The 13,801-nt window shown below is 37.2% G+C and overlaps 1 long non-coding RNA gene across 1 annotated transcript; it reads left to right on the forward strand.

The window, feature by feature from the left end:
* The first annotated feature begins 1,806 nt into the window (after positions 1–1,806).
* On the forward strand, positions 1,807–2,935 carry LOC146721856 (uncharacterized). Its single transcript, XR_014925484.1, has 2 exons — positions 1,807–2,138; positions 2,257–2,935. It is a non-coding gene; the product is annotated as an uncharacterized LOC146721856 (long non-coding RNA).
* The last annotated feature ends 10,866 nt before the right edge of the window (positions 2,936–13,801 follow it).

Genomic DNA, 13,801 nt, shown 5'->3' on the forward strand with positions numbered 1-13,801 from the left:
CTCTTTTATAAATATAACATGAGTATTATCTATAACAATGTACTCTTTGTATAGGAATCGGATTAACATGTGGAGTGTGCATATCAAAAGTTAATAATACAAGATTTTTATCATCAATGCATGAAAGATTGGTATAGTATCACAATTAATGGAGATACTAAAATGTTTTATCCTACTAATGGTAAGAACTATAATTAATGCAAGTATACGATGATTATCCACGTCATTTTTTAGGTATCATAATTGTAACTAGTACTATTGTGATATTGCAGAACAAGGACAATATTTTGAAAAAAAATGTGATGAGGAACAACTTGTATTACTACAAGATAAATCAAAGAGCTTATCATTTGACAACAAAGGAATAGACGACAGAGTGGTTAAATCCACAGATGATTGCTTTATTGTAGAGAGATCGACAATCAATACTGTGCTTGACAACAGACAAAAGTATATTAGAAGAAGCGTTAATCGAAGAAGTCAGAAAAAGACCTCCTTTTGTATGATTATACATTAGCCTTTGTCTGTTCGTGGCAGATACACAACTTGCAGAGTTAGGGAAAGAATTTCTAATGCTCTTAATGGTACCAATTTTCACATAAACCTAAATTATAAAAAAAAAATATTGATGTTGGCTGTGATTGAGTCAGCACTACAAATGCTTCAAAGCATTTCTTTTTCTCTTTTTTCCTTGGAATCTCTAAAGCTAAAAGAGAAAACAAATGTTTTCAAAGCATTTGTACGCCAACTCGATCGTAGCTATTAAATATTTTTAAAGGATAAAGTGATAAATATAAGGCCACAACTTATCGAGCTGAATATTCGAGATGTTCAGTCAACTACCATTTATTACATGTATAAATTATAAACTACAGTCATTATATTATATTAAACTAACGCAAACTTAACGCAAATTACAATCATTCTATAAACGTTTCGACCGCACGCGGTCTTCTTCAGTATAATTATTGAAAAATAAATTCTTACAATTCATATGATATCGAAATTTAATTATAGTTATTCAGAATCAAGAGTTTTTGAGCAATTAACGCGTGTTTCAATCCGTCCTGTCCAACAATGTTCGCCTCGATATGATCTCTGATTTTGTTCAGATCTTGGATGATTTCATCGTTAATATGCGAGAAATTAACCCGTACCGTAGGCGCTGCGATTAATAAAAAATTACCGATCAACGTATGTCCAAATTATAATATATATCCCCTACAATTGGTAGTATGCTTACCTATCATCGTTCTTCTTGACAATTTTGCTACTTATAACAGTTATTAAGGATGACACTTAACAAACAACATACAGAAAGACAGCTCATTTTAAACTCTACTTGATCGGAGAGCGTGCGTGTTTATATATGATCTAATATCTATGTTTTACTCGTTAATGTCCTATTTGTCCCATTATTATTATTGTTCGCCAATATATCCAAAATATCAAAATACGACTCGCTAAGTAACTCAGTATCTTTGTTTAAATTTAGTCCATTTTTTTTGTTCCTTGATATGTTAGCATCTCAGAAATGAGTCTTTTATAATAATTATTTCGTTGTCCATGATCTTAACATTGTCCCAATTAAAAGTATGATGTTCATTTATTATGTGTTCAGAAATTACTGAATGTTTCGTTGAGTCCAACCTAATATTATTTTTAGTTTATAATTTATACATGGTATAAATGGTAGTTGACTGAACATCTCGAATATTCAGCTCGATAAGTTGGCCTTATATTTATCACTTTGTTTTCAATACACGAGCGACAATTTGTATTAATTTATTTTTAAAGGATGTTTTTATAAATATTTTAGGTCGTATCAGTCCTGAAGATGCTAAAAAGAGGTGGAAATCACTTAAAGACACGTTTAGTAAAGCAGTGGCTGAAGGAAAAAAACCGAGTGGGTCAGCAAGATCAAATTCACAAAAACCATGGAAACATTTTGAAGCAATGTCCTTTTTACGTTCAGTTTCTACAAACAGAAAGTATATCACTTTTTACACATGTGTACAACTTTATTTTACATACTTTATTTTACAGCTCCATTTCTAACCTTACGACTCAAAATATTGAGTCCAACAATCTTTTTGAGAACAGCTTAGACAGCAATGAACAACATGAAAGTAACGAAGGTAGGTTTAATAGTTATACATCTTATCTATTATTTGCTGACTGACCGATTGTATTATAGAAAGTGTTTACGTATTAATGAACAGGCATTATAGATACAGTCAAACAATCTCTTTGCAGATGAGCTTTATGTTAAACCTAGTACTAAACGAGCTAAAATTAACAATGATTTAAGTGCATCAATGAATCGTATAGCTGAAGCATTTTGTAATAAAGAAATGCCTGTTATAAATCTTCCAAAGCCACCTGAAATGGATGCATTGGATGGTATATTTATTTATATAAAACAAAAATTGCTTAAACTGAATAAAAAAACACAGGATACACTTTTATTAACGTTTCTACAAGATATTACTAAGGAAGAACAAAATGAGGGTGAATAATTTGTCATGATATATATTGATAATTGCTATGTTCCTATGTTATTTTTGTTTTCTTATTCTTGCTTCATTAATATAATTGAAAGGTACAATTATTTGTTTGAATTACATTACTCTTTTATTTTGTTATAATATAATTTTTTTGTGTATCTGATAATTTTATAAGATAAATTAAGATGATGTTAGTAACAGTTCTTTTTAACTTCATTTAAAAATATATTGAGACGTTACTTTATATGTATAATTTATTGTCAAATGTTTTATAACGTGTTATTTTTGTATAACATAGATTTCTAATATTTATTATATTTACGAAGCATTGTGTGTTTCTCTTTAGCATAATAACATCAGTTACCGCAATATTACCTTTAGGCTGATTCAAAAGTACAAATGATATAATACATTATATAATACATTTACATTTGCTTCAGTTTGTATATTTGAATGTTTTGCCAACCTACTTCTCCTTCTTCATTGAAATATCTGCAAAATTCTTCTCGAATGTGAGCTGCGCGTAACGAATATGCTCTCGCTTGAGTACATCTTATATCCATAAATCCTTGATAATCGTTAACATTGTTTCTCCAAGAGCCATCTTCAATGTCTCCGTCTAATACAGATCGATCTGCAAGATTTTGTGTTATATACGTTTCTCGCTCAACATCACGCTTTCTCAGCCAATTATGAAGACAAATTATTGCTTGAACCATTTTTATTGCATTTGAAATGTTCGCTATAATTGGTCGTCTTAGCAGGCGCCATTGATTAGCTAAGATACCGAACACATTTTCGACTGTTCGACGAGCTCGAGATAAACGATAATTGTATATCCGTTTCTCTAATGTCATTCCATTTCTTCCTGGATATGGTCGCATCATATATTCTGTTAAAGGAAATGCCTCGTCTCCTACCAATACATATGGCAAAATTGGACCATTGTCATATAGTGCTTTAGGAGGTGGAATATTTAATTCTTTTCTTTCTAATAATAAGCCCATAGCACTATTTTTAAAAACGCCTGCATCACCCTGTCTTCCAGGAGCACCAATGTCTACACAGCGTATGATGTAATTTGCATCACTTATTGCGAGTAAAATAATGCTGTGACTGCCTTTATAATTATAATATTCTGATCCTGCGTTGTCAGGACACTGAAATAATATTAAGTAAAATTAAATTGCTTCAGTTTGAGTTACATATATATTCATTTACATATTTTTGTCATTTTAAGAATTACTTGAATAATGACGTATTTTCCATCAATTGCACCAATACAATGAGGGAACTGCCATTTATTATCAAAGTCATTTGCAATTTTTTTCCAGTCATTTGTGTCACATTGTGCAAGTATAATAGGATATAAACGCTCCCATAAGACAGAACATGTTTCACGTATAATATTTGAAATACTACTTGCAGATATTAAAAATTGATATGACAAAGATGTCATACTGTCTCCTGAGGCGAGATATCTATAATATTAATGAGTATAAGAAATATGTAATATATACTTTACTATTTTACATTGTCAGAGAGATTTTTTGTATTACACATTATTACAATAATATAGTTTAAGTTTATAAGTATACATGCCTTAAAGTAACTAATAGACGTTGCTCTTCATTTATAGGTTCACGCACAACATAAAGTTTCTTTAAATCATGTCCTACTATTAACAACAAATCTTCCAATTGTATCGTAGTCATTCTTGTAAAATTTCTAATACGCAGATCTTCCAGCCTTACATTGGGCAATGTTGCATGATACAATCCGTGTCTCTGCCTTTCGGCAAATATTTTTGACACCCAGAATTTCCTCTTCCTTTTATTGTTTGCATTTATTATATTGACTATTGCTGGTATCGCTGCAATTAATTCAACTTTTCTTCGTTCGTTATATTCATGATTGATAATGCTATTGCATTCTAACAACCATTGATGATAACGATAATTAATCGACATTTTTTTAATGTTTCGCAATTTAAATGACAGTAATAATCAACTGACTGCTCCAATTGATCCTGCGTTTCAGCATCAAATCACTAGGCATCACTACGCATGCTCATACCTTTCGACGCTCGACGCTCCTATGTAAAGGCACCTTTAGGGCCCCGCCATCGACCCTATCATCGAGGGAATGCGCGAGAGATCGGCGCGGCACGTAGGGTACCGAGGCGCGCGAGGCCCGGCTCTCCACTGTTCGGTGTGCCTTAGAGCAGAGAGGGTGCCTCCAGAACTCCCACACGTACGACCCGAGGACCAGAATTCGTCGCCAGAAACTGTAAGCCGCCTCTCGAGTAGTCGTAGATCTGTGTTGGTTGGTACCGTAGGTATTGATCGTGTATTGTAATTACCGTGAGTACCGCACTCTCTCATTTTTCGTATCGTTTTGTGTGTGAGAGAGCGGTCTTTCTCTTGTCTTTTTTTTGGAGTATCGTACCGCGGGGCCAGCCGACTTTGCGTTTCGCGAGCCGAGCCCTCTCCGAGAAGTGCCGCCGACAGTCCATCGTCTCGAAAGTAATTATTATAAATTCGGATTACCGAGATATTCAGAGTCACGTTTCCTATAGGCTCGATTATTAGATTTTCGGAATTTGCGTGTAGCCGTTCTCCGCAAGTTTGTTAAATATTTCATTGTTTTCGACTCGGCGAGAGAGTCGTGCGAGAGAGTCACGAAATTACCGTCTTCTAGTTGTTATCTTTTTTTTGCATACCGCGCCGTATCTCGGAGTATCTTATTGTGACCTCTGTCTATACCGCGTGCCCGCGAAAATAAGTTGGACCATCATAACGTTTACCGATTTTGTCTTTGTTTATCCCGTTTGTATATTATTGTCGCAAAATTCTCTAAGATATTTCACATTGTATAATACGAATTTTATAGTTCAATTCCGTAATACCGATATTCGCAGATCTTGATATTATATTTTTGTTTCCCTACCGCTATTTTATATATTACTGTTTGTTACATAATTATATTATCCAATTGTATTTATCAGATGTCAAATTGTAAATCCTAAGTGTCAAATATATATATCTGTCAAATTATAACACCACGTGTATGTCTCTCTATACCTCTCTCTCAACCATAGACCCAACAATTCTATAGACCCGCGACTCTGTATAACATCTGGGGAAGTTAACGTACCGTTCACATTAGTCTCGTGGCGCATTCACATGCGCCTGGCGCCCAACTTTACCGTGAGTTAATGAACGCCCCTAAGTGCGAGTAATTAACTCTTCTGATACCGATTTTTACCGTTTCATCATTTAAACTTGGGGAATCTTTAAATTGAACGCTCCCCTGTCCGAACTTGGCGTTTCGGAGCACGAAAAGACGTTGCAAATTTTTGGCGCCCAACGTGGGGCCACGCCAATAGAGAGAGAGAGTATTATACCTGAACATTTTTCCTTTTCCTTTTTAAATTATTTACCGAAAAATTTTTTTTTGTGTGTGAATTGATATTTCCTGTGTTTTTTTTAACAGTTTTTTCCGTCTTTTCGTTCTCGTTTTCGTTCTTTTAGTTATTGTTTGTTAGTTAGTGGGAAAATTTTTAGTGTCGTCCGTGATAACCGTAAAGGGAAAATTTGAGGATTGGGGAATTTCTTTTGGGTAAGTGATTTCGCTAGCTGTCCTCGCTTCTGAAACTTGTGAGCCATAGGGAATAGGCCGATTGCGATACCGCGGCGCTGTAATTGAGTGCGCTAAGTACCGTTTTATTAAAATCCTTATTGAGGGGAAAGTGCCGATAATTTTGCGCAGTTTTTTTTTCTTTTCTTCTCTTTTCCGACCTATCGTTTTAGGCCTGATACCGAATATTTTGTGAATTTTTTTTGTTACCGTATATCTAAGTACCGAATACCGTTCCGGATAAAGGATAAAAATGACGTAAGTCAACAAAAATTACTTGGTGCACACAGAGATTTAATCAAATTTTGTAAAGACAATCCGAATGTTCTATTCACACGCGCGGACAAAGGTAATGCTACGGTTGCAATGGAAAGATCTTATTATATTAATAAAATGGAAAATAATATAAGTATGCTGTCTTCTAAGCTGGGCAATAGAGCCAAGGAAACGAAACGAAAAATTAATTAAACGGAACTGTATCTCAATTTGAGATCCCAAAGTTCCACATATAAATTAATTTCGAAACTTACATATGGAGAAATAAGCGAGAAAAATATAGGTCCGAAAAGTCGCTGAAGCGGGAATCGAACCCGCGTCTTTCACTTTCCGGGCGACTGCTCTTACCAACTAAGCTATTCAGACCCTTTCGATCCTATATTTTTCATTTGCCTTTTTAGTAGATGTTAGTAAATACCGCCGTGATTAGCCCAAGGCGTGAATAAACTCAGAAATAAATATTTTTATCGGCTCTCAATATAAATAATATAAGTATGCTGTCTTCTAAGCTGGGCAATAGAGCCAAGGAAACGACAGCATACTTATATAATTTATATTGAGAGCCGATAAAAATATTTATTTCTGAAAATGGAAAATGTTTTAAAAGATGTCAACACTTACACTATTGTTAAAAAAAATCCGTGCAAAAAAATAGAGAACGATTTGAATGATTTGTTGAAGAGATGGCTTAAGGAAGATTATATTTCAAAAAATGAATATTATAAATTACGTTGTAGTGATTCTCTCCTTCCAAAAACGTATGGATTACCTAAAATCTATAAGGAAAACTATCCAGTTAGAATCATAATTTCATCGGTTGATACAGCTCTATACTCGCTGGCTTCGTTTTTACAAAACACCTTACGAACTAGCCTACCCAAAGCGAAAAGTCATATTAATAATAGTTTTGATTTGTACAGCATATTGTCTGGTAAAAAGATTGATGAGAATGATAGGATGTTTTCCTTGGATGTAGTGTCTTTGTTTACGAACGTTCCTCTGGATCTTGTGATTGACGGTATTAACGATAGATGGGATCACATTGGAATAAATACTAGAATACCAAAAAATGAATTTTTGGGGGGTATAAAATTCATATTGACTTCTACATATTTTACATTTAATGACATAATTTATAAACAGACGTTTGGGACCCCTATGGGGTCACCGTTATCACCAATTATTGCAGACCTGGTTATGCAAGATCTTGAGGATACAGTTCTCAAAGCGTTGAATTTGGAATGTTTGTTTTATTTTTGTTATGTGGATGACATAATAGTGGCCACCTCTATGACTAATATGACTCAGATTGTGAATAATTTTAACAACTATCATGAAAGACTTAAATTCACGGTCGAACAAGAGGTTAATCATAGCTTGAATTTCTTAGATTTATCACTTAAAATTATTAATAACACAATATACATAGACTGGTATCAGAAAGAAACCTTCTCAGGAAGGACGTTATCATTTTATTCAAACCACCCATTATGCCAAAAAATTGGAATAATATATAACCTTGTAGACAGATGTCTATTGCTATCACATCCACTATTTTTTAATAAAAATTTGGAGTTAATCATTAATATATTCATAAGCAATGGTTACCCTCTTGATCTGATTTTTAACAAAATTAATCATCGGATAGAACACATCATATCTAAGGGGAGCATTATAGAGAGACAGGCCAACATAGAAAGAACAAAAAGTATAGGAAATGACTCGGTTAATAAAAAATTCTTTGTCATTCCGTATATAGATAGGATCTCAGAAATGATTGTTTCCTCGGTAAAAAATAAAAATTGTATTGTAGGGTATAGATGTCTCAACAAACTGGATAATATTATTAAAACACAGAAAGATAAAACAAAACATCCATGCAATTCGAATGTGGTTTATAAGATCAGTTGCAATAATTGTAATGCATCTTATGTAGGCCAAACAAAGAGGCAATTGCAGACGCGAATACAAGAACATAAAATAATATTAGGTTGGACTCAACGAAACATTCAGTAATTTCTGAACACATAAGAAATGAACATCATACTTTTAATTGGGACAATGTTAAGATCATGGACAACGAAAATAATTATTATAAAAGACTCATTTCTGAGATGCTACATATCAAGGAACAAAAAAATGGACTAAATTTAAACAAAGATACTGAGTTACTTAGCGAGTCGTATTTTGATATTTTGGATATATTAGCGAACAATAAATAATAATAGGACAAATAGGACATTAACGAGTCAAACATAGATATTAGATCATATATAAACACGCACGCTCTCCGATCAAATAGAGTTTAAAATGAGCTGTCTTTCTGTATTGTTGGTTTGTTATGTGTCATCCTTAATAACTGTTAATAAGTAGCAAAATTGTCAAGAAGGACGATGATAGGTAAGCATATTACCAATTGTAGGGGATATATATTATAATTTCGACATACGTTAATCGTTAATTTTTTATTAATCGCAGCGCCTACGGAACGGGTTAATTTCTCGCATATTAACGATGAAACTATCCGAGATCTGAGCAAAATCAGAGATCATATCGAGGCGAACATTGTTGGACATGACGGATTAGAACACGCGTTAATTGCTCAAAAACTCTCGATTCTGAATAACTATAATTAAATTTCGATATTATGTGAAGTTGTATGAATTTATATTTCAATAATTATACTGAAGAAGACCGCGTGCGGTCGAAACTTTTGTAGAATGATTGTAATTTGCGTTAGTTTTAATATCTAATGACTGTAGTTTTATAATTTATACATGTAATAAATGGTAGTTGACTGAACATCTCGAATATTCAGCTCGATAAGTTGGCCTTATATTTATCACTTTCTTTGTTTTTTTTTTGCCTTCTCGCTCTCCGTATTGGGTTTTGTTCCGACTTCTAAAGAGATCGGATAAGTTGTTATTTTCGATTTCCGATATATAAAAAATTTTTTTTTCTCCGCTTGTTTGGTTTGTTGTGCGCGGATACCGCTACTCAGCCTTAGGGCGAGTACCCTGGCCTCTTGATACCGTTTCGACCTATACACGGATACCGAATTTAGTCGTTTGTTTTGTATGAGATATTATCATTTTTTTTGCTCTCTCGTTCTTTCGTGTTACTTTTTCGGAACAACAGTAGAGTTTTTATTTTCTCGTTTTATTTTTTTGGATACTTGAGTCAACCGTTGAGGGGTAAACATACTTATTGTTAGTATAATTTTTTTTTCTTCTTCCTTCCGTCTTTCTTATCGAATGCTGTTAGAGTCATTATTATTATTTTCTTTCTGTGTTATCATCATCTTTTTATATTGTTGAAGTTATTATTATTTTTTTTTCCTCTTCTTTTCTTTTATAATCTGCACTTTGCGACTGAAAGTTATTATTTTTCCTGTTTAATACCGCGATTTATTATCATTTTTTTTTGTTTTATTTTTTTTAAGTCTAGTTATCGAAACCTCTTAGCAAAAATTTTTTTTTTTGGTGTTTTGTCTGTTTTTATTATTTTTTTTTTCCTTTTCCGTATTGAATTTATTATTATTTTTAATTTTTTATAGCTCTGGGATTATTATTATTATTATTCCGTTTGATTCCGTTTATTTTTTTTTCTCTTTCGGATTATTCCAAATTATTAGTGCGGATCAACACTCAATATAATTTTCTTTATTAGTAATTTTATTATTATTTTATGATTATCGACTCCCGTTTACACCAAAAAATTTTTTTTTTCCTTTTCTTTTCTTTTTCCGCTCGTTTCTTAAAATTAACTAATCACTTTTAACAGTTTTTGCTTCGGTTTACTCTCAACTAGATCCAAACTTGCCGATTTTATTACCGTTCCGTTTAAAGTTACCGATGAGGCCAGGCAGCGATCCGCACCGGTGGATACAAAGCTTAACGGAGAGTCAAGCGCGACATCACTTAGCTGATAGGAACCTGAGTACCCAGGGTATTGTGCCGGTATTAAGGGTGCGATTGTTGCAATACGAGGAGGGACTAGCGAGAGGGCACATGGCGACAGAAGAGGGAACCCCCGGAGGGGTATCGGACCCTTTACTAAGTAGGAACCCCTTAGAAGAGGGGGCCGCAGCCGATCCTACACCCCCCTTATTCGAGTCATTCGAGGGGATACAGGAGGTGGAGCGAAAATCGATTAGGCCGCGAGTTAGATACCGCGATCTCGCGTCGGAGGCGAATAACCCGCGACCCGGACGAGCGTCCACCGCGGAGGCATATAACCTTATGAGGAAGTGGAATTTACACTTCTCGGGGAAACGGGGGGGTAGCGACGCGGAGGCATTTTTGCTACGCATTAAGGAGGCCCGCGCCATTGTACCGATTTCGGACGCGGATCTGTTTAAGTGCCTACCGTTGTTCCTATCGGATACCGCTTTATATTGGGTGAGATTAGAGGCAGAAAATTGGAGGGATTGGCGAGATTTCGAGACCACCTGGAGGGAGAGATTTGGAGACCCCGATTATCAATACGCGCTCCGAGACGAAATTTTCCGTAGAACGCAGGGAGAATTTGAGAGCGCGGCCGACTATTTGACCTGTTTAAGGGCTTTGTTGAGTCGGATGTCCCCTCAGTGGCCCCTGGCGGAGCAGCTAAATTTTGCACATTGCAATATGTTACCAAAGTTGCAAATTACGATCCGGCGACAAGAGTTCGAGGATTTTTCGACGCTCGAATATTTGGCGACGCGAGTCGAGCGTAGTTTTCTGGCCGAAAAAAATTACCGTCCCCCGTTACCGCCCCGAACAGTCTATCTTCCCGGATTTGGCGTATCACGCACCAAAAGGGAAAACGCGGACCCCGATTACCGTTGCGGCCGCGACTCGAAAAGAGAGGAAGACCGCGAATATCGCCACGAATATCGGAGCTCCAGTTACCGCGGCGGTTACCGTCTCAGATACCGTCTCCGGGGATACCGTAAGTCCGGCTGTAAACAACGCCAGCATAATAAAATGCTGGAATTGTAACAAGACCGGACATCGCGCACGCGGGTGTGCGGAACCTCGCCGAAAATATTGTTATTGCTGCGGGAAACCGGATGTTACCGTGCAAACGTGTGCAAAGTGTACGGGAAACGCGAACCGGAGCCCGTAGAGGGAGTCCCTACGACTCTGAGTTTTAAGAACGAGACCCGCAATTATTCTTATGTTACCGTCGGGGAAGAAAAATTACCGTCTTTACGTTTCTTCTGCGTTATGATACGCGGCCATAGCCTCACGACTCTCGTGGACTCGGGGTCGAATCGTACCTTGATGGGCCGCGAGGGAATGAAAATTATCGACGCGCTAAACATCCCGTCGCGCACTAGAGAGATTCAGATCCGAACCACGAACGGTTAGCTCGCGGATATTATAGCCGAGGCCACCATACCGATACAATTAGAGGATAGATGCCGTGAAATTACCGTTGGGTTGTTACCGAATTTAGCCGTACCGTGTATACTCGGGATTGATTTCTTAACGAAGTTCGGAATAGCGATAGATTTTGCCACAAGCGAATGGTATTTTACGCAAACGCCACACATTCGTTACCGTCTCACTACCGAAGGTACGCAGGGGATATCGTGCTGGGTTATCCGACTTGACGCCCACACAAGAACAAACTCTGGGAAAATTTTTACGAACGCTACCGCCCATCACAGACACCCCCGGAGTTACCACACTAACAGAGCACACCATAGACGTGGGTTCGAACCCCCCGATTAAGCAACGTTGCTATTTAGTATCGCCAAAAGTACAGGAAGCGATACGGGCGGAGACTGAGAAAATGCTCGCGGCGGGAATTATAGAGCCATCCTATAGCGAGTGGTCGAATCCGATAGTGATGGTCAAGAAACCGAACGGTAAATACCGCTTTTGCCTGGATTTCCGAAAAGTTAACGGGGTATCGAAAAAAGACGCGTATCCATTGTCAAATATGAACGGGATTTTGGACAAGTTACGATCGGCTAAATATATTTCAACTATCGATTTGAGCCAGGCATATTTTCAGATACCGTTAGCCAAAAATAGTAGAGAGATTACCGCATTTAGTGTTCCAGGGATGAGATTATATTATTTTACGCAAATGCCATATGGGCTTACGAGAGCTCCGGCTACTTTCCAACGTCTATTAGATCGGTTAATAGGCCCCGAAATGGAGCCTCACGCGTTCGCATACCTGGACGATATCGTGATAGTCACGCCTACGTTCGAAGAGCATATGATGTGGCTAAAGAAAGTTTTAGACAAGATAGTTACCGCCGGACTTACCGTTAACCCGGACAAATGCGAATTTTGTCGCTCTCAGGTGCGGTATTTAGGGTTTATTGTGCAACAAGAGGGCTTCACCGTAGATCCCGAAAAGACGCGACCGATCCTGGAATATCCCGCGCCGCGAAATATTAAGCAATTGAGAAGGTTTATGGGAATGTCATCTTGGTACCGTCGTTTTATACCGCAGTTCGCGACGCTCAGCGAGCCCATAACGCGTCTATTGAAGAAGGGCAGGCGCTGGGAATGGGGGGGATGATCAGGATCGCGCCTTTCAACAGATACGAGGACATTTAGTTACCGCTCCGACATTGGCTTGTACAAATTTTGAGATACCGTTCGTATTACAGACAGACGCGAGTTCGGTGAGATTAGGCGCGGTGTTAACGCAAACAATGGACGGGGAAGAGAGAGTGATAGCGTTCGCGAGTAGAGCACTGGCAGACGCCGAAACGAGATACACGGTTACCGAGCAAGAATGTTTAGCGGTTGTATGGGCAATTCAGAAGTTTCGACCGTACCTCGAAGGATACCGCTTCACAGTAATTACCGATCATAGTAGCCTACGCTGGCTACATAATTTAAAGAATCCGACGGGTAGGTTGGCAAGATGGGCGCTAGAATTGTTAGAATATGACTACGAGGTCATACACCGTAAGGGAGCGTTGCATCACGTGCCGGATGCTCTATCACGCATGTACGAGGGGGAAGATACCGGAATATTACCGAATACCGAACCAGATAACGTTTTGGTGAATACCGCGATAGAGAAGGTAGACGTAGAGAATACTACAAACGAATGGTACTGAAAGCGATTAAGGGGGGAGTCTGATTTACAGGCTTCAAAAAATCCAATTTTTTTGCTAAAAACTATTCCAAAACTATCCAAGAATAGTTTTGAAAAATTTCAGAGGCCAATTCAACCTATTTCCAAAGCTAGAGCAGTTTTAGTGGCCGAGCGTCGAGCAGGTGCGACTGCTCGGGCAGACTCGAGCGCGCTATTCTATTATTCGACTATACTCGTATATACCTGAAAAGGTCCAACCGTTCTGTGACGCTGTTTGTAGCGTCAGCTTTCAGTTCCACTTTTGATTTTGCCGAGTACACATCGAA

The sequence above is a fragment of the Nylanderia fulva genome, unplaced genomic scaffold (genome assembly GCF_048542155.1).
Source record: "Nylanderia fulva isolate GAGA-0341 unplaced genomic scaffold, ASM4854215v1 Scaffold400, whole genome shotgun sequence".
Classification (NCBI taxonomy): Eukaryota; Metazoa; Arthropoda; class Insecta; order Hymenoptera; family Formicidae; genus Nylanderia; species Nylanderia fulva.